The 19,602-nt window shown below is 44.0% G+C and overlaps 1 protein-coding gene and 1 long non-coding RNA gene across 7 annotated transcripts in view; one reads left to right on the plus strand and one right to left on the minus strand.

Moving 5' to 3' along the window:
• Nucleotides 1-7,266, plus strand: part of LOC144318687 (uncharacterized) — a 176,816-nt gene extending 169,550 nt beyond the window's left edge. The window contains exon 2 of the transcript XR_013384768.1: nt 4,895-7,266. The gene's annotated coding sequence lies outside the window, so the exon portion shown is untranslated. The remainder of the gene's footprint in view (nt 1-4,894) is intronic.
• LOC144318716 (uncharacterized) overlaps nt 1-19,602 on the minus strand; it is a 188,519-nt gene that overhangs the window by 145,786 nt on the left and 23,131 nt on the right. For 3 of the 6 annotated variants that reach the window (XR_013384774.1, XR_013384778.1, XR_013384773.1), the window contains exons 4-5: nt 18,218-18,396; nt 6,061-7,759 (exon numbers count right to left, since the gene is read on the minus strand). This is a non-coding gene — a long non-coding RNA (uncharacterized LOC144318716). Of the gene's footprint in view, nt 1-6,060; nt 7,858-13,736; nt 15,890-18,130; nt 18,397-19,602 lie in introns of those variants that run through there. The other 3 variants (XR_013384775.1, XR_013384779.1, XR_013384771.1) reach the window with 3 other exon arrangements.

Below are 19,602 nucleotides of genomic sequence, written 5' to 3' on the forward strand. Positions count from 1 at the left end.
CTATTTTGAATCATCTAGTACAACTCTCTCAAAACAAAGAAAAGGAAAGGGGCCCAAAATAATTATGGGTTTCCCAAAGGAACAAGACATTGGAAATCCCATTCCATTATTCTTTTATTGAGTTCTATATAATACAGAGAAAGAAAAGTCCTCCATTCTACGTAACTGGTGCAGGACTCTGCAAGATTGGAATCAGAGCACTGTATATTAAAAAAGTATCTGGAAAATACTTAAACTAAAGGGGATATATATGTATATATATACATAGAAAATAGTGGTACCTGAAAACGATTCTATAGAAAGCGCAGAACTGGTAACCAAAGTATGTATGGGCTGCAGTTCCAAACAAGATAGGTGAATTCCTGTTTCCCGGCACCTTGGCGGTTCCACCCCACTAAACAACATTTTTTTTTTATAGTGTTTTTTTTTTTAATTTTTATTATTTATGATAGTCACAGAGAGAGAGAGAGGCAGAGACACAGGCAGAGGGAGAAGCAGGCTCCATGCACCGGGAGCCCGACGTGGGATTCGATCCCGGGTCTCCAGGATCGCGCCCTGGGGCAAAGGCAGGCGCCAAACCGCTGCGCCACCCAGGGATCCCCCCACTAAACAACATTAAACTAAAATAAACATTTGAACTAGGTCATATTTAATTCTGTATGCTCATGTAAGCCAACAAAATATCCCGGGTATCATTTAGGTTGTCATTTATTTTTTATCTTCGCTTTTAATTTCTAAGTCCTTTCAAACACAAAACAGAAGTTTGAGGAAGGCATATATGAGGTGGCAGAGATAAAATAGGCTCATTTCATTTACCATGAAAATTAAGGTCTAAACAAATTCTTCATAGCTGAATGTGTCCAAACCAACTATTTTCACTTTATAGGCAAGGCTTCTGGAAAAATCATACTGAAGGACTTCTAATTACCCAAAAGCCCCTTATCTGTTCAATACATATCACTATATATTATAGGAATTCTTATGAGTGGCAGAGAAAGACATCCTGGCTAAACACCTCCATGTTTATAATGCAGATATGATGGTCTCAAACCATCCTGGAAGTGTTAGAGCCCCTTTTTGCCTTACTAATATTAATGGAGGACAAAGCTTGATATACTTTTGCTTGTATAAACTAGCTCACTTTGTTTAAATGGATGGCCCATAAATAAGTCTGTAGTGTGGGCATCACTGGATGCTGAACGAATTTTTGTGGGTCTTATTAATGTCACAGGTTTCTATGGAGGATCTACTGAAAAACTCTGAGGGTAGTTTGACATTTACAACTAAATTATTACATAACCTTGAGCAAAGTAGCCTCATCATAAAGGAAGGATATTAATACTTGGTATCCATCCCTATTTGGAGGGATCCTGTAAAGTATTAAATAAAGTAATACAGGTAAATGTGAATGCATATATTTCCATTGATATTTGTACAGGCTTAAAAATAACTCTACAGAATGCACTATAAAAATCTTGATGTGTGTCCCCAAACTAGTCACCAGCTTTCCCATTTCTTAACGACTTAAGTTAACAAAAACCTATGTATTAGGTTAGTTATCAGAGAACTACAAATACTGCTTCATGCAGTATTAGGTTAGTTATCAGAGAACTTGTCCAAACCATTTGCCTTTCTCTGACCATCAATCCTCAATTCAGAAACCCTAGAGCTTTGGTCATTAATTTATGCACACAATTATCCATTCAGTTCAGAAAATTTACTGATCCTTTACAAGATTTCAGGTACTGTTCTTCAGTATGTTTTATAGATATGTTCAGGGAATACAGTACTGAACAACACGGATGAATATCCCCTCTCTCTAGTGGGTGGGGCAAAAATAAATAAACAAATATATAAACTTAGTATAAACATATAAATAAAAATTAAATAAATCTATATAAAATAACTAGCCTGTCAGGTAAGTGCTAAAGGGAACTAGAAAGCAAGGAAGGGAGATGAACATTGTTAGTTGATAGGAAGTGGTTACAATATGAAATTAAGTGATCAACAAAGGCTTTATGGGGAAGATGAAATTCTATTAATGCTTTTTGTTTTGTTTTTAACAATTTCATTTATTTATTTGAGAGAGAGGGGCGCACAAGACTAGTGGGAGGGAGAGGAACAACTAGACCACTGAGTACAGAGCCTGACAAGGAGCTGGAACTCACAACCCTGAGATCATGATCTGAGCTGAAACCAAGAGTCAGATTCCTAACTGAGACACCTAGTTACTCCTGGGGAAGATGAAATTTAAGAAAGAACAAAAGGTGAATGTGGGGACATCAACGTACATATCTGCGGACCGAATGTTACCCGCAGAGAAGCAAGAACATACCTGGAATAGTCAAGGAACAGAAGGAATCTCAGTGTGCGGAGGCCACAGTGAGCAAAGTGTAGAGAAGAAGGAAATGAACTCAGAAAGGAAGTTGGGAGGCCTAGATTGCTAGGGCTGTAGGGGCATTTTGAGGACTTTGGTTTTTGCCTTGAGTGAGCAACTAAAGACATTTAAGTGATACGGTTTGAACTATGTTTTAACGGAAGCTCTCGGGATGCCATGTTATCAGAGACTGAAGGGGAGTAAAGACAAGATCAGGAAAACCGATGACTGGTTTAAAGAAGTGAATTTCTAAAGATGACCTTCTGGGACACCTGGGTGGCTCAGATGTTGAGCATCTGCCTTTGGCTCAGGTTGTGATCCCGGGGTCCTGGGATCAAGTCTCACATCAGGCTACCTGCTGGGAGCCTGCTGCTCCCTCTGCCTATGTCTCTGCCTCTCTCTCTGTGTCTCTCATGAATAAATAAATAATAATAAAGAAATAAGATGTGCCTTCTACTCAGTGAAGGCGTAGGGCAGGGGTTAGCAAATAACAGTCCCCTGATCAAACTGGGTTCTCAGCCTGTTCTTGTAGGATCTACGAGATAATAATGGTTCTTAAATTTTGAAAAGTTGTTGGAGAAGGAGAAGAAGCTACAGAAACTGCACATGGCCCAAAGAGCCTAAAATACTTAAAACCTGGAAAATATTTCCAACACCTAACATAAAGCCTCTGGCTGGTGGTAGGTCCTCAACAAACCTGGAAGGAGGAATACATGAGTAACTTAGTTGCTGAAAATATTATAAAGTGATACGTGTCAAGGAACATTTGTGTCTTTACCCCTAACCTTGAAGAACAATGTCATTTTCATTGAGCTACTGAAAACTACGGTCTATTTTTTGAAACGGTAAAACCAGAAGGCATTTTCTCACATAAGCAATGTCAGAAACAAGGTTCAGGCACAGTGAAATAGCAAAAAATAATAAAAAACAGTTTTATAGAGCTTTAAACTTTACAAAGGATTTTCATGTTCATCATCTCGTGTTATCATGAAAATAGGTATTATTTTCCCATTAGAAATTACTACATCCTGGGACGACTGGGTGGCTCAGCAGCGTTTGGCTTTGGCTCAGGGCGTGATCCCAGATTCCCAGGATCAAGTCCCACATTGGGCTACTTGCATGGAGCCTGCTTCTCCTCCCTCTGCCTGTGTCTCTGCCTCTCTTTCTATGTCTCTCATAATGAATAAATAAAACCTTTAAAAAAAGGGGGGGGGGAGAAATTACTACATGCTAAATCCTTAGTGATTTCTCAAGAAAAGTTGAAGTCTTGAATGTTACATCTGTGAATTCTGAGGTTGTTCCCTCCACCCCCATGGGAATACTGAGTGCTAAATTCAACAGGTATTTTCAGTTCAAGATGGCAGACCAGAAAAACATATTTACTTTCTGTTCCTTTTGACACCATATTTAACAAAGCATAGAATTTCCAAAATGAAAGCAATCAATGCCAAGAGACTGGGGAAGTCATCCACTACAGAAAGGTTTTGATACATTTCTCGATGGCAAAAAGTGAAATGTAGGAATGATAAAATGATTAAGAAAAGACCAACTAAGAAGGAGCTGCACAAAGCCAGTTTGCTTCTGCTGAGCCTTGGTTATAATAAAGAGAAGAGAGAAGAGGTGGGCTGTAAACAAGGGGACAAAAGGTATTTTAGGGAATAAAAGTTCATTTAACGAGCTCCATGGATCATTCAGTCTGCCCTCCATATTAACTCTGTATGAATTACAATGGGTTGTTGGTGAGGAAGACAAGGGAACAGGGGATGAGTGGTCAAACACAGGTGGTTAGCTATGGCTCACTGCCACTACCACAGATCCCATCAAGGCTGCCCGCCTATGGCTTCATTTGCTGTAATCAGAGATTGCGCTGTATAAACTGTCAGACGAGAGGTAATCTTCCTGGCAACGATAAATTGCTGTTATTATTAAAATATTTTAATTAATGATGAAATTAATCATTTTTAAAACAATATTTTGCCTTGACGAATTCTGTCTCAACATGTTTGCTCCCGCCAAGCCAAATTATCTCAGAGTAACCACTTGTCACCTACTATTATTTTGACTTTCAAGGACAAATAAAAGCATGGTCTTTATTTCAAAAAAGCACCCTGTCCCTCCCGTCTCATTTGGCAAGAAAAATGAAGAGGTAGGTTTTTCTGGGATATCCTTGTCCAAATTTCCTTTATTGTCCTGAAATACTAACTCTTATATGTTTAAATTTCCCTCCTTGAGAAAAAAAAAAAGAGAGAGAGAGAGGTGGAACTAATATGACTGTAATTTATTGTTTTCACATTCGTCTGACATGACCACCTTTTTCAGAGTTCCTATAAGAAATCTTTGCCCAAAATTTGTACAAGCTTGCTATTTTTGTTCAAACAAACAAAATCAAGAAACTGTTCTTTATTGAACTCTTCCCAAATGATATCAAAGAATTATGGTTAAATGTCATAGCTGTAAATCATTTCTCTCCTAGAGAGGTTAGAAAGGGCTTCTAACGATTCTCCTTTTTTCCAACAGAACGTGAGTCTGGTTGAAACCTTCTGTGTCCTACCAACCTCAAAATGTGTTGGGGATGGAAGTCTGAATTCGCTCTAACATGCCTAAAAGGAATCTCTTCAACAGAACGCTAAAACTAACTTTGTACATATGAATTATGTCCAATGCTATTCTAAGTATAAAAGATAAATATATGACATTTAAAAATGTACATATATGTTTTTTACTGGTCGGTAGGATTCTTGGTTCTGAAACTTCTGCATGTCATATTCCTAAAACGCAACATCAGCCCCGTGAGAGAGAAAACACTTCAATGATGTAAGCCAAAGAAACAAGATTCAAACTAGGTAAAGCCACGTGTTTGAGGATTTTCAAACTCTTCCTCGTCATGCTGAAGCTTCCACCTCCTAGGCAATAAAACATGTTTCCCTTGCCAGAGGCCCAAGAGTATGTGTCCTCTCTTGGGCGTAAGAATTTCTCGAATTGCATGTGGCTGCCAACAATGTGAGGTGAAGGGCGAACCTGGCTGGCCTACTCATAATGACGGATAAGGATCTTACTTTAATCCATTCATTACATTGCTCCACCATTAACTTCCAATAAATGATGTATTTGCTCTCTAGACATGAATGAGATGCCTTACTAGACATAGTCCTAGAGGCCAGAGAAACCAGCCTCTAATCCATATGCAATAATCCACTGGTGCATCCCTTTCAGGTAGATTACAATTTATCTACAATATAATCTTTAGAGATTTACATGAAATTTTTACATAGAATCTTACACATTTGGATCCTGCAAGGGAGACCAAAGATCAAATCAGAGCTGCAAGGCTGAATTACGAATGTGGCATGATGCTATGCTGACGACTGCTGGTCTATGACCTCTGTCTTCTAAGACCAGAGCTCAGTGTGGTCTCTGATCCATTTATCAATTGAACAAAAGAAGACCTAATATTGGGCAGTGCTTGAGCTCGTATTAAGTATAGCTCCGTGCTAAGTACCCTAAGAACTATGAAAAATAAAAATCAATTTTAAGAAAATGGTAACACACACTCCTGAGGAAAAGCTCTGGGAGAGTCAGGCTGGGTTCGAACCCAAACTATGCCACTACCGTCTCTATGACCCAACGAGCGTTGTCCATTCTAGGTGTGGTATTGCCAAATTCCCATAAAGAAAAGAACTTACCTGCCAGTGAGAGGGGGCCAGAGGAGGCAGCATCCAGTCAGGTCGGGGTCCAGTGTCTGCTCAGAAACCTTAAAGGCCGGGTGGGTGACACTGGTGGCCAGGCTGCAGGCCTCACAGTGCGGCAGGGCTGCAGCCTTGCAGGGCAGTAGGGCAGCAGGGCGGCAGGGCTGCAGGCCTCTGAGTTTGACGAGACTGCAGGCCTCGCAGGGTGGCAGTGCTGCAGGCTGGCCAGGCGGCAGGGCTGCAGGCCTCCCTGGGTGATAGAGGTGCAGGTCAGCAGTGAGGCAGGTCTGACAGGGTGGCAGGGCTGCAGGTCAGTAGGCCTTCCATGGTTGCAGGGCAGCAGGGTGGCAGATCTGACAGGGCGGCAGGGCTGTGGCCTCCCAGGGCGACATTGCTGCAGGGGATCAGGGTAGCAGTGTAGCAGGGCAGCCAGTCAGCAGGGCTGTTGGCCTCCCACGGTGGATGGGTGGCAGGGCTGCAGGGCAGCAGGAGGACAGGTCACAGGCCTTCCAGGGCTGCAGTGCTGCAGGTTCACAGGGTAGCACAGCTGCAGGGAAGCATGGCAGCAGGGCTGCAAGCCCCCAGGATGGCAGGGCTCCAGTCATTGCAGGGCGGCAGTGCTGCAGGGCAGCAGGGAGGCAGGGCTTCAGGCCTCCCAGGGTGGCAATACTGTGGCCTCGCAGGATGGCAGGGCTGCAGGGCTGCAGGGCAGGAGGGTAGCAGGGCTGCAGGCCTCAGCAGGGAGGCAGGGCTTTAGGCCTCCCAGGGTGGCAGGGCTGCAGGACTCGCAGGGCAGCAGGGCAGAAGGGCAGCATGGCTGCAGGGCAGCAGGGATGCAGGGTGATAGGCCTCCCAGAGCGGCCCAGAGGCAGGGCAGCTGGGCTGCAAGGCAGCAGGGCAGGAGGGCTGCAGTCCTCCCAGGGTGGTAGGGCAGGTCTCCCAGGATGGCAGGGCTACAGGAATCTCAGGGCTGCAGGACTGCAGGACAACAAAGCAGCAGGGCAGCAGGGCAGCATGGCTGCAGGCCTCACAGGACAACCGGGGTTCAGGGCAACAGGGTGGCAATGCTGCAAGCCTCCCAGGTTGGCAGGGTGGCAGGGCATCAGGACTGCAGTCCTCACAGGGCATCAGGGCTACAGGGCGGGACGGCAGCAGGGCTACAGGCCTCCCAGGGTGCCCAGGCTGCAGGCCTCGTAGGGGGGCGGGGTGGCAGGGCAGCAGGGCAGCAGGGCTGCATGCCTCCCAGGGCAGCAGGGCTACAGGCCTGGCAGGGGGGCAGGGCTTCAGGGCAGCAAGGAGGAAGGGCTGCAGGGCTTCCAGGGCTGCAGGCCTCACAGGGGGTCAGGGTTGCAGGGCAGCAGCGAAGAAGGGCTGCAGGCTTCCCAGGGTGGTAGAGCTAGTCCTCGCAGGCGGTGGGCTGCAGGTATGGCAAGGCAGCAGGGCTGCAGGCTTCCTAGGGGGGCAGGGCTACAGGCCTCACAAGGCGGCAGGGCTGCTGGTATCCCAGGGCAGCAGGGCTCCAGGCCTCCCAGTGCAGCAGGGCTGTAGGTATCACAGGGCGTCAGGGCTGAAGGGCAGCAGGGCGTCAGGGCGGCATGGAGGCCGGGCGGCAGGGTGGCAGGGCTTCAAGCCTCCCAGGGCATCACAACTGTGGGGCAGCAGGTCAGCAGGGCAGCAGGGCAGGAGGGCAGCAGGGCTGTAGGGCAACAGAGCGGCAGTGATGCAGACCTCCCAGGGCAGCAGAACTGCAGGGCTGCAGGGCGGCAGGGCTACTGGCCTCGCAGGGCAGCAGGGCTGTAGGGCAACAGGGCAACAATGCTACAGGCCTCGCAGGGCTGCAGGGCTACAGGGAAACAGGGCAGCAGGGCAGCACAATGCAATCGGGGTTGGCAGGCTCTCCTTTTGGCACCACTGTCAACAAGCAGACGGCCTATGGTAACCAGCCAGGTATTCTCCACACTCCTCGTTCTACCACGACTGGCTTTGGAGGTCCCACTGGGATCCCTAGCACTGGGAACGGTAGCTCACCAGTTACAGGTACCACTACAGGCCCACAGACCGTCGTGGGGCCTATGGTCCTCAATAGCTCACCAGTTACAGATACTCCTACAGGCCCACAGACCTTTTTGGGGCTTGCAGTCCCCAGTGGCTCACCACTCACGGCTACCACTACGGGCCCACAGAACTTTCTGGGGTCTGCAGTGCCTGCTACCACTACTGGCCCACAGACATTTGTGGGCCCTGATGTCCTCAATGGCTCACCGATAACAGCTACTCTTACAGGCCCACAGACCTTTGTGGGGCCTGCAGTCCCTGCTACCACTACAGGCCCACAGATATTTGTGGGGCCTGCAGTCCCGAGTAGCTCCCCACTCACGGCTACCACAACAGGCCCACAGACCTTTGTGGGGCCTGCACTCCCCAGTGGATCACTACTCCTGGCTACCACCACAGGCCCACAGATGTTTGTGGGGCCTGTAGTCCTCAGTGGCTCACCACTCATGGCTACCACCACAGGCTCTCAGACCTTTGTGGGGCCTGCAGTCCCCAGTGGTTTATCAGTCATGGCTACCACTACAGGCCCACAGACCTTTGTGGGACCTGCAATCCCCATGGATGGGCTTAATGTGTCCACACCAGGTTCCTTTCGCTCACAGGCGTCAGGAGCATTCAACGTTGGAGCTGGACTGAAGGCGACATCCAGCACCCCTTCGGCTCGTCCTCTTGGTCAGATAGCCTCCAATCCATCGCATGGAAGTCCAGCTGCTGCTATAGCAAGGGCTAGTACTGTCCCAGTATTGGGACATGCTTCTCGTGCCACTTTCCATCCAGGCACCAGGGGCCCACCTGCCCAAATCACAGGCGGTACTGTGATGGGAAACACCACCATTCCCCCTGTTGGAGGCTCTGGTGCGCCCACTGCCAGTACGTGTCCCCAAGGATCACCAGGAAGAACCAAATCCGGGGAAGGACCCCCCCAAGCCACAGCACTTCTCCGTGTGGAAACGCCACCACCACAAAGGTCTGTGTGTCCAAGCTCGTGCGTGTTTCCCTCTTACAGAGCACCAGGGCCTTGCCTGGCCACACGACCTCACTTTTAGTTGCAAGGAGCAGCACCGAGATCTCAGTGCTTCGATGCACTTCTAGTTCTACCTTCCCGCCAGGCACCCGGGGCCCACCTGCCCAGCAGGTAAGTGGTGTGAAGGCGGGGAACAACATCACTCCCACGACTGGAAGACCTGGAATTCCTGCTTTATGTCAGCATACCGGGGGCCCACCTGATGCAAGCACAGATGAGAACATCATCGTGTCTATGATGGCAGCCCTCTGTATCGGCAACCGCCCTCAGACCCCTGGGGGCCTACCTGTGTCTAAGGCCCCTGGTGCTCCTGGGAACAGCACCGTACCTACTGCGACTGGACATCATAACGGTCCCCCATTCCTACAGAGCACACAGAACCCCCGCAAGCCACAGCACTGGTGGTGCAATGGGGGATACCGCCATGCCTTTTAGAGAGAAATCTCCACTCTTGGAACACGGGGACCTGCCCCTAGTCAGGGCACCCCTCTGACTTTGGTGAGCCAGCGCTGTGTGTGCAAGTTCTTGGTCCACTGCTCTGTGCTCTGCGCATGGCTGGGGAACCTTCATAGCCTGTCTAGGAGCCGCCACCAACTGCTTCCTTTCTTTTGTCATGAATCTCAACCTCTACGGAACAGACATTCCCCCACATATTCTGTGTCATAGTAAATGGATTTTGCTGTATCAGACCCTCAATGGGCTCTTATCTTTCCCAGATTACGTAGATATACTTCTATATCTATAAAAGTTTGTTCTCACTAATCTGCCTTTGCTCGTGTGTCTTTTTGTCTCGGCAGTAGAGAAAGAATGAACCTATGTGAGGGGTGGGTTGAACCAGACTTTGTGCCAAATTTTCTGTGTCTCAGTGACTGGAATGTGGAAGTAGCCACAGGTTCTGGCTGCACGCACAGAACCTGAAATCTGCATTTTGAGTGTAAGGGATGGGAATCCAGGAGGAAGGAAGGTCCAAAGGAGGGAGAGATGAGGTGACTCGTCCTTGCTTCCACCCTCTGTGCTTTGCTCTCCTCTCCCCCGACTCTGACCTCAATAGAGGTTGAATAACCCTTGATGAGTGAAAGGAAACCACCCTATGATTTTAGTTTTCTAAAACTATTTAAATGTTTTCTTGGGTGCCTTCCTAGTTTAGACTTAGGCCAATCTTTCTTACGTGTTCCCACTTCACCCAGAGAAGACAGATTTGAGCCTGGAGAAGCAAATGGAAAAAGAGCACATACATGCCTGCTCTGTCTGTGTGTGTTAGAAATTTCAGTTGACTTAGAATTTATTGTGCTGCTTAAGCGCACTAGAACAGGTCCTTTTCAATAATCAGCCCAGCTCTGATCTAAATCACTAAAATATCAAATCACCTGTGTCACCATTTTGCCCAGTTCTGGCTGACCCTAAACTTTTCTGGATCTCCACTAGACTTAATAAAGGCAAAATTCCTGACCTTGTGGGGCTTACATTCTAGTTGGAGGGGAGAAAAATACATACGTGTAAATTATCTGCTAGGTTAGTGAGTTCCAACTCCTTTGGAAAACAGAGTAGCCTACGGAGCATTGAGGCTGTAGGCAGAGAGAAGCACAGCTTCAATTTTAACAGTGGACAGGATAAGCCTCACTAAAAGTGGGATTTGACAGGCTTGAGGGAGGTGAATGAATGAAATATCTGAGGGAAAAGCATTGTAAATAATTGGAATAATCGCTGCAAAGACCCATTAGAGGGGTACCGGATACCCTCAGGGAGCAGTTATAAACTAATGTGGGTGGCTGGCATAGGGTCAGCAGAGGGAGGAAAGAGAAGATTTGGGTTGAATACTCTGCACCATTTATTGGCTGTGCGATGACTAATGGTAGACCAACCTTCAAGAGTCTCCAGGAACTCAGTGCTTTCTCCGTGGCCTATTTACGTTGCAAGATTTTGGGAAGGCTAAGATAAGGAAGTAACTTATAACCCATGTTGTTGTCATTCTATAAATAAGGATAGATGCACAGATGATAGGTAGGTAGGTAGGTGGGTAAGTAAGTAGATATACAGATAGAGATAGGATGGAGATAGGGCATATGCATATATATGCATGCTAATGAGCTCCTTAGGCAAAAGTGCTTTCCTTGCCTTCAGCAGGCAATTCAAATAGGAGATCCCATTTTAACAGGAGCATAAAAGTGCCTACTTTTATGAAGTAAACACGTGGAAAAATATGATAACTGAGCTTAAAAATGCACAGCACTGAGCCTAGTGCAACATTTATGAGATCAGCCCTGTAAAAACAAAGAGCACCAGCACACAGAGGCTGCTGGACCCCTCCAGGCACCCTGCTGCCCGATTCATTTACTCTAAGTTGTTTATTACAGTTCCAGAGGATCAAAGCTCCTGCTCCCTGGCTGCAAAGAATTGCCTACCCTTTGTAGTCAGAACTGCCTCTCAGAAGCAGGGTTGAAATCCAGTTTGCTTCTAATAGTCCTGCACCCTCTCTCAGCCCTGTCTGGTAATGTTACCAGGGACAACTTTTAAAAATTCCTACTTCTTGACTTTTTTTTTAAGCCTTCAAGCTAAAAGTAATACCCTGAATAATATTTGTAAAATATTTAACAAATATGTGGTAGAGGTAAAGATGATTTTGAATATCATGTTTTGATGCACTTATGCAGTAGAAGCAATTTCTATATAGACATTTTATTTTTATGAAAAGAATACCTGAGCCTAACAGCAACTTGAAGGATAGTGAAATGCAGCCCTTCTCCCTCAAGGTCCCCTCTCCAGAGTCAGTTTCTTGCTACTTTGATGTCACCCCCACAATTCTAAACGTTATGCTTATCCTGCTGTATCATGACATACTCATTTTAGACAACGTTTTTACCACTCTAACATGATGGAGGAAGATAAATTCCACTCCCACTGTTTTCTCTCCCTCTTCCTTTCCAAACATCATATTCAATTAATTTTGCTGCTTCCTCGTTGTACCTTCATGTAACTGCGCTGGGTTTATTGGTGAAGGAAGTGGTAGCAAAGGGCTAAAAGCTGTGGTTCTGATGATGCACCACTTGAATTAGAATCACAACCTACCTTATGGGGTTGCTTATGATAATGCAAATAGTAACGTATTTGCAGCCTTTAGTGTCTAACACACAGGACAGGTCAAGAAATATTAACAATTATTTATTTCTTGTGTTACTTACTTTCACCTTAATCTCGTGATTTTCCTCTATGCATGATCCTGTGTGCCATGGCTCCTCTGCCTTGTCTCTCCCCTTGCATAACTAACTCACTTAACTTACTTTCTATCAATAACATGTTTGCTTTTGTTTGTGCTGTTAGTATTTACATGTTTCCATACAATTGTAGCAAAGTGTTCTGTGTTTTATCCACAGCTTGGCTCTAAGGGCTGAAAACCAACAGCCTGTATTGACCAAGTATTGCTTAGTCCTGGGGAAAATAATGTGGTAGGATTATATTTTCTACTCTGTCAGTATAGCACTCCTACTGGTCTTTACCATTCCTTGTTTAAAATCATGCTCTATTTTAGTTTGCTTGATATTTCATCTACTATTTTCTCATACATTTTTAATAATTTTTCCTAAAATTTGAATTGTTTCCCTCTTTTTTCAATCTTTGCACTGCTCGCTCACTCATTAATAATTTTATTTTCTTTTTTTGAGATTTATTATTTGACACAGAGAGAGAACATGGTAGACAGAGGGAAAAGGAGAAGCAGGCTCCCTGCTGAGCAAGGAGCCTGGTTCAGGGCTCAATCCCAGGACCCCAAGATCATGACCTGAACTGAAGGCAGATGATTCACATACTGAGCCACTCAGGCGACCTAAACTATTTTATTTTCAAACTCAGTGGTGTTTACTTAGCCAGGTCCCTTCCTTTCCTAGAACCCTTCACCCCTCCCCCTTCTCAGTTTGGAAGATACAAGATCAAAGTATAAGAGAAAGGAAGCCAAAGGGGCCATTCAAACTGCTTTTAGGCTAGGCCAGAAATGCTCACTAATCACTAATTATGAAAAATGCATAATTCTGGCCCCACTATCCTAAGTTTGTAGCTCTGTGGGAGAAACAACAGTCTGGATTTCAACCAGCACTCCAGGTAATTATGATGCAAATAGTCCACTTTCTATATTATACCAAATACTGGTTTAGACCTTAAGTGAGAGTTCACCAAAGGCCCCATACATTTTACAAGATTAAACATTTTATATGGCATTTTGGGCTACAACTCCAGTTAGTAATAAGCAGGACATTTTCCCTACATATATTTCTCAAGAACTAAATGGTAGCTTGTGAAAAATTTCAGTGGTTCAGACTCATGTATGCATATCTTTCTTGCCCTAAATATATTCATTTTAAAGATCTAGAAACTACCTGAGTGTGATGTGCCTGCACAGGCCCTTCCTGACCTAATCACTGCTAAGATCCCAGGGTCATGTGATGTAACCAGGCTTCCCAGCAGCAGTTCACACCTCACCTGAGACAGAGCTGGAAATGTTCTTTTTAGCAGTCCTAAGACAGTGTTGTCCTCAGATATCCCTTCCAGATTAGGAAAACTGAGGCTGGCAGAATCAAACAGGTGCTAAGAATTAGAGCCATGATGTGGATCTCCTGATTTTGTCTGAGGCTACATGTGCAAGGAGGGCAACCAAACAAAACAAGACAAAACCAGGCCTGAAAAATTCTCTCTCTGATGTAGTGTCTTTTTGTTAAATCCATGCTGAGCTTGACATCAGAGACTTAGAAGTAGATTTTCATAACGTGGAGGACGAATGAAAGTTTATGCATAAAGAGATGGCAGTGAAGGGCCTTGAGGTAAAGGCTTTAAAACAGAAGTTCAGTTTCTAGTTTTCCATTAGACTAATCAAGGCTGTCATACAGAAATTTGGAAACATTGGCTACTACCTAAGTTAGCCACATGGACAATCACTCAAAAATATTTTCTGGACAGAAATATCTTTCTGTTCCTCTTAAAAAGACTTATATTGATTTCATCAAATATATATCTCAAAGTTATGATAGGATGTTGAGAAAGTTATATGCTTGAATTTTGCATTTATCATTGTTAACAAACATATTTGTAGTGCTTACACTATGACAAGTGCTTAGCAAATATTAACTCACTTAATCCCCATAATAGCAACCTATAGGTATTATTAATAATATCCACTTTTTGGGGGAAACCAGAAAGGTTATATAGCTTGTCCAAGTCACACAGTAAGTTGGTAGCAAAACCCAGGATGTAAAACCAGACCATCTAGACTTTAATCACTTTGCTGGGTTACCTTATTATAAAATGAGTTTAGGAAAAGGACTAAGTTGACAAGCATGAACTCAAAGCAGAAGAGAGATATGAGGAAATGAATGAGCACAGAAACTGGAGAGGAGTTAATTTTCAGAAATTGCTGGTAATAAGACCTAGAAATAATAATCTGGTTGAAATGTTAATTTCAGGTAGCACCTGAATCCATTGAGAAATGCCTTTGTTTTCTTTAAGGTTTAGAAAGACTGGTTGAATGAAGAGTAATGAAAATTGAAAGGGAAATAATGTGACTTGAATGAGGAAAAAGGAACTTTTCTCCTCCAAGTATTAGAAGACGGAGGTTGTGGGGAGAAGAAAGATCTTCCTACCAGGCATCTAGACATTTTTACCAGGATGAACATGAAGAAAAATGATGACCATTGTACTGGTTTTGATGATTCCTCAAAACCAAAGCTTTAGTTTCCAAAAATAAAATACATTCACAGCATCCCTACTGAGCAACAGACATGTTGCTAAGTGCATGTCCAGTCACACATTTTTTTTCCAGTCACAGTTCCTATGAAGTATAAGTTCCCTATGGCTGCTGTAACAAATCACCACAAACTTGGTGGCTTAAAACACATTTATTTTCTTACAGGTCTGGAAGTCAGAGGTCTGAAAACATTTTCACTAGGCTGAAATCAGGAGTTGACAGGGCTGTGCTCCCTCCGGAAGCCCTAAAGGAGAATCCATTCCTTGCCTTTCCTAGCTTCTGGTGGCTGCCAGCATTCCTTGGCTTTTGGCCACATCAATCTGATCCCTGCTTCTTTGACACATTGTCTTTGTAGTAAAATCTCCTTCTCCCTTTCTTTTAGAAGAACACTTGGGATTACTTTCAGGGTCCATCAGATAATCCAAAATAATATAAAAGCTCCATCTTCAGATCCTTAGCAATCCCATCTGCAAATCCCTTTTGCCATTTCAGGTAACATTCTCAAGTTTTGGGGATCAAGGCATGGACATTTTGGAGTGGGAGTATTATTCAACCTATAATAAGGCAGTTACTTTATTTTCTAAGATGCAGGAAAAAAGTTTAGGAAGTAATTTGTCCCAAGGCCTTAAGATGTTTCAGAATGGCAATTTTTAAATTCTGGCATCCTGACTTTCAGACACATTCAACCACTGCTAACCTGTGATGTTTTGTTTTGTTTTTAAAGATTTTTTTATTTATTCATTAGAGACATAGAGAGAGAGAGGCAGAGACACAGGCAAAGGGAGAAGCAGGCTCCATGCAGGGTGCCTGATGTGGGACTCAATCCCGGTTCTCCAAGATCACACCCTGGGCTGAAGACGGCGCTAAACCGTTGAGCCAACCGGGCTGCCCCCTAACCTGTGTTCTTAACCACTGGGTATGCTTGTTTAAGAGTCACAAGTCTCAGGACCACATTGGATGAAAGTCTATGTCCTGTCTTCTTCTGCACTTTGTTCTCCTGGTGTATTAATGAACGTCGCCTGGAGTAAAAAGAGTTCAGAAAACTGCTATTTAGGCTTACTAAGAGAAAGCATTCTTTGTTCGGTTTGCACTTGGTAATGGAGGGCTTTTTTAATTGAATATGTCACCAAGCAGTGTGACCACCACTTCGTATACATAAACAAGACAATAAAAACTGTAGAGGCAAAGGTGTAAAGGACTTGTCTAAGGCCATCCTGGAGGGCAGAGAAAGAGCTAGTACCAGCTGTCAGGTGCCCAAAGCTGAATGCATCCTATCCGGTCCTGATTAAGCACCTGTTCAGAGGGATTGTGACTGATCACCCAGCACCTGAGATCTTCTACCCCAACTTCAAGACTGAGATTAGCTGAGGGAATCACAGGTGCTTGTACTAATCACTAATCTATAATTGGCTAACGCCATCATTTCTGGGAGAGAACTTGGCCCTTTTAAAATCCCTTTCTGCTTGAGAAAGAGCAGAGCAGCCTTTGCTTCTCTGGCCATGACCTACTATGCTTTGCAAAGGTGATTTGGCAAGTGCAGCTGCAAACCCATCTCCAATATCACACATCTACCCAATCACAGTACATTTTTCCGAGGATCAGTAATGATTTGCTGAGGATCAGTAATGCTCTCTGTATGCTGGCTGACAAGGGCATGATCTCTGTGCTTATTATACTCCATTTGTCAGCTCTACTCTGACATAGTTGTCCGTGGGATTCCTGAGGAATATTTGAGGTACTTAGGCACCATTTCAGGAGCTGCTCCTGCCTGTATCCTCTCATTTCTTAATCAACATTTCCTCGTTGAAACTCTAAATAATCCAACCTCTGGTGGGTTAGCAGAGGCATTCCTCCCTACTCTGCTTCATTTGAATCTCTATGCCCCAGAGGGTCTCCATACATGGAATCAGGTATCTTCCATCATCCTTATATTCAGAAGCTGGGGCTACAAGGGTAATTGGCAAGTTCATTAGCCTTTCCATTTCTTTCCCTCTTGATTGTTTAAGAGTGATTTGCTACAGACTGTGTGTTTCAACATTTTGCAAAGCTCAGTGGTGCAGAGACAATAGTGGAATTCTGCCCCAGGAGAAACAGACATTCTGTTAATTGTTCTTTTCTTATAGAACAGAAAACAGATTCATCTATCACAAAGTTACTCAACATTTCTCTAAGTGTATTGCACAGGATCGGGATTAGACTGAGGATACACTGCCTTTCCTATTGGAAGATGCTTTGCACTACATAGCATGAAGTTCGCATGGTGAGAAATGGAGTTTAACCTCCCGACTACTGATTCCTGAGGTTCAAATCCCTTAGATTTCCCATCCTTACACTGTTGTAGAAGAAGGAATGGTTGGCCAAATTCTTGGTCAGATGTTTATAATTCCTAATTTGTCACTTGTCTTGTAACTTTATTTTATTTATTTATTTATTTATTTATTTATTTATTTATTTATTTATTTATTTTTATTGAAGTTCAATTTGCCAACATATAGCATAACACCCAGTGCTCATCCCATCAAGTGCCCCCCTCAGTGCCCGTCACCCAGTCACCCTCCCGCCCACCTCCCCTTCCACTACCCCTTGTGTGTTTCTCAGAGTTAGGAGTCTCTCATGTTCTGTCATCTTCACTGATATTTTCACTCATTTTCTCTCCTTTCCCCTTTATTCCCTTTCACTATTTTTTATATTCCCCAAATGAATGAGAACATACACTGTTTGTCCTTCTCCGATTGACTTACTTCACTCAGCATAATACCCTCCAGTTCCATCCACGTCTAAGCAAATGGTGGGTATTTGTTGTTTCTAATGGCTGAGTAATATTCCATTGTATACATAAACCACATCTTCTTTATCCATTCATCTTTCGATGGACATGAGGCTCCTTCCACAGTTTGGCTATTGTGGACATTGCTGCTATAAACACTGGGGTGTAGGTGTCCCGGTGTTTCACTGCCTCTGTATGTAAATCCGTTTAGATTACTTTTTGCCATGTAGAATTTTTTAAGTTACACGAAGTCCAATCCCCTGTCTGGTTCTTTCTGATATCTCACTTTCATGTTCTGCTTAGGCAAAGACTTCATCATAATAAGAACAGTATTTCTCATCCTACCTTATGTTCCTCTATATTATTCTTTTCTTACAATAAAATATTACCAAATGCATACTATACAGGCAGTTTTTGCTCTGCATTGCACACCTCTGCACAAATTTCAGTTACCACTATTTCGTTAAATAATATTGGTCCCAGAGCAACACAATTCACATTTCAGTTACCACCATATATTAAGGGTGAGAAAGAACATGAAGTACAAACTTCATAGCTAATTCCTCAGATCTCAAATTACCATACAGATAACAGATGTGTGTCGTGATCAGCAGTCACTTCCTTCACGGTCGGGCAGTGCTTGGTCCCCGTGCACGTTATTCAGTTCACACACAGATACCCAGACAGCAAACATGTCATTCTGCTGCTTCTTTGTCCTCCTCTTGAACATCCACATCACAGATCACAAAACTGGACAATCTTGAGTGGGAGGGAGAGACAATAAAGGGACACGTGTCACAAGGGAACAGAAAGCGATTCTTTGGAAGTGCAATTCTCACAGAATATGAAGGAACCGCTACAGAAATAGCTGCCTCTGGGGATGTTGAATCTGCAGGCACAGTGAGAGTAAATATGCAACCAAAGCTACTTAGTAAAGGCACAATCAGTACCTGTGGAAAGGGATGAAGGGAAGGGATGGAAGGGACAAAAGGATGAAGATGTCCGAGAGTAAACGATGTCAGCCAAAAGCTTCACATTAAAGGAACTTTCAGATATATCTATATATCTCCAGACATTAAAAGCACAAAGGATAAAATGTCAGAAGTGGATACCAGACTCAGAACGGAGTATGACACTTTGCCAAGGCATGGAAGAGATTCTTGCTCTTTATTGTCAGCTACACGGCAGGAGGAGGGCAAGCACTGTGCAAAATAGCCTTGATAGAAGTCTTTTCTCTTCTCCTTTAAAATTAGACTTTATTTTTTGGAGTGGTTTTAGGTTCATAGCCAAACTGAGCAGAAAGTAGGGAGTTCACATATCTCTTCTGCCCCCATGTAAGCACAGTATCAACTTCCCACACCAGAGTGGCATATTTGTTATAATTGATGAGCCTACATCGAAACATTATTATGGCTCAAGTCGACAGTCATTGGTTCATTCTTGGTGTCCTATATTCTATGAGTTTGGACAGATGTATAATGACATATATCTACCTCTGTAGTCTAGTTTCCCTGTCCCCCAAATCCTCTCTGCTCTGCCTTTTCATCCCTTTCTTGACCCTAATCCCTGGAAAACTATTGACCTTTTTACCGTCTCCATACTTTTATCTATTCTAATATGTCATAGAGTAGAAATCATATAATGTGTAGTCTTTCAGATTGGCTTCTTTGGTTCAGTAATATGCATTTAAGTTTCTTCCATGTATTTTCATGGCTTGAGAGCCCATTGTATTTTAGCACTGAATAGTATTCCAGTGTCTGGATGTACCACAGATATTCATCCATTTATGCATTGAAGTATACCTTGGTTGATAACAAGTGTTGGCAATTAAAGCTACTGTGTACATCCGTATGCAGCTTTTTATGTGGACTTTTCAACTTCTTTGGGTAAATACCAAGGAGAGCAATTGCTAGGTTGTATGGAGAGCAATTGCTAGGTTGTATGGCAAGAAAATGTTTAGTTTTT

The sequence above is a fragment of the Canis aureus genome, chromosome 1 (assembly GCF_053574225.1).
Source record: "Canis aureus isolate CA01 chromosome 1, VMU_Caureus_v.1.0, whole genome shotgun sequence".
NCBI classification, from domain to species: Eukaryota; Metazoa; Chordata; class Mammalia; order Carnivora; family Canidae; genus Canis; species Canis aureus.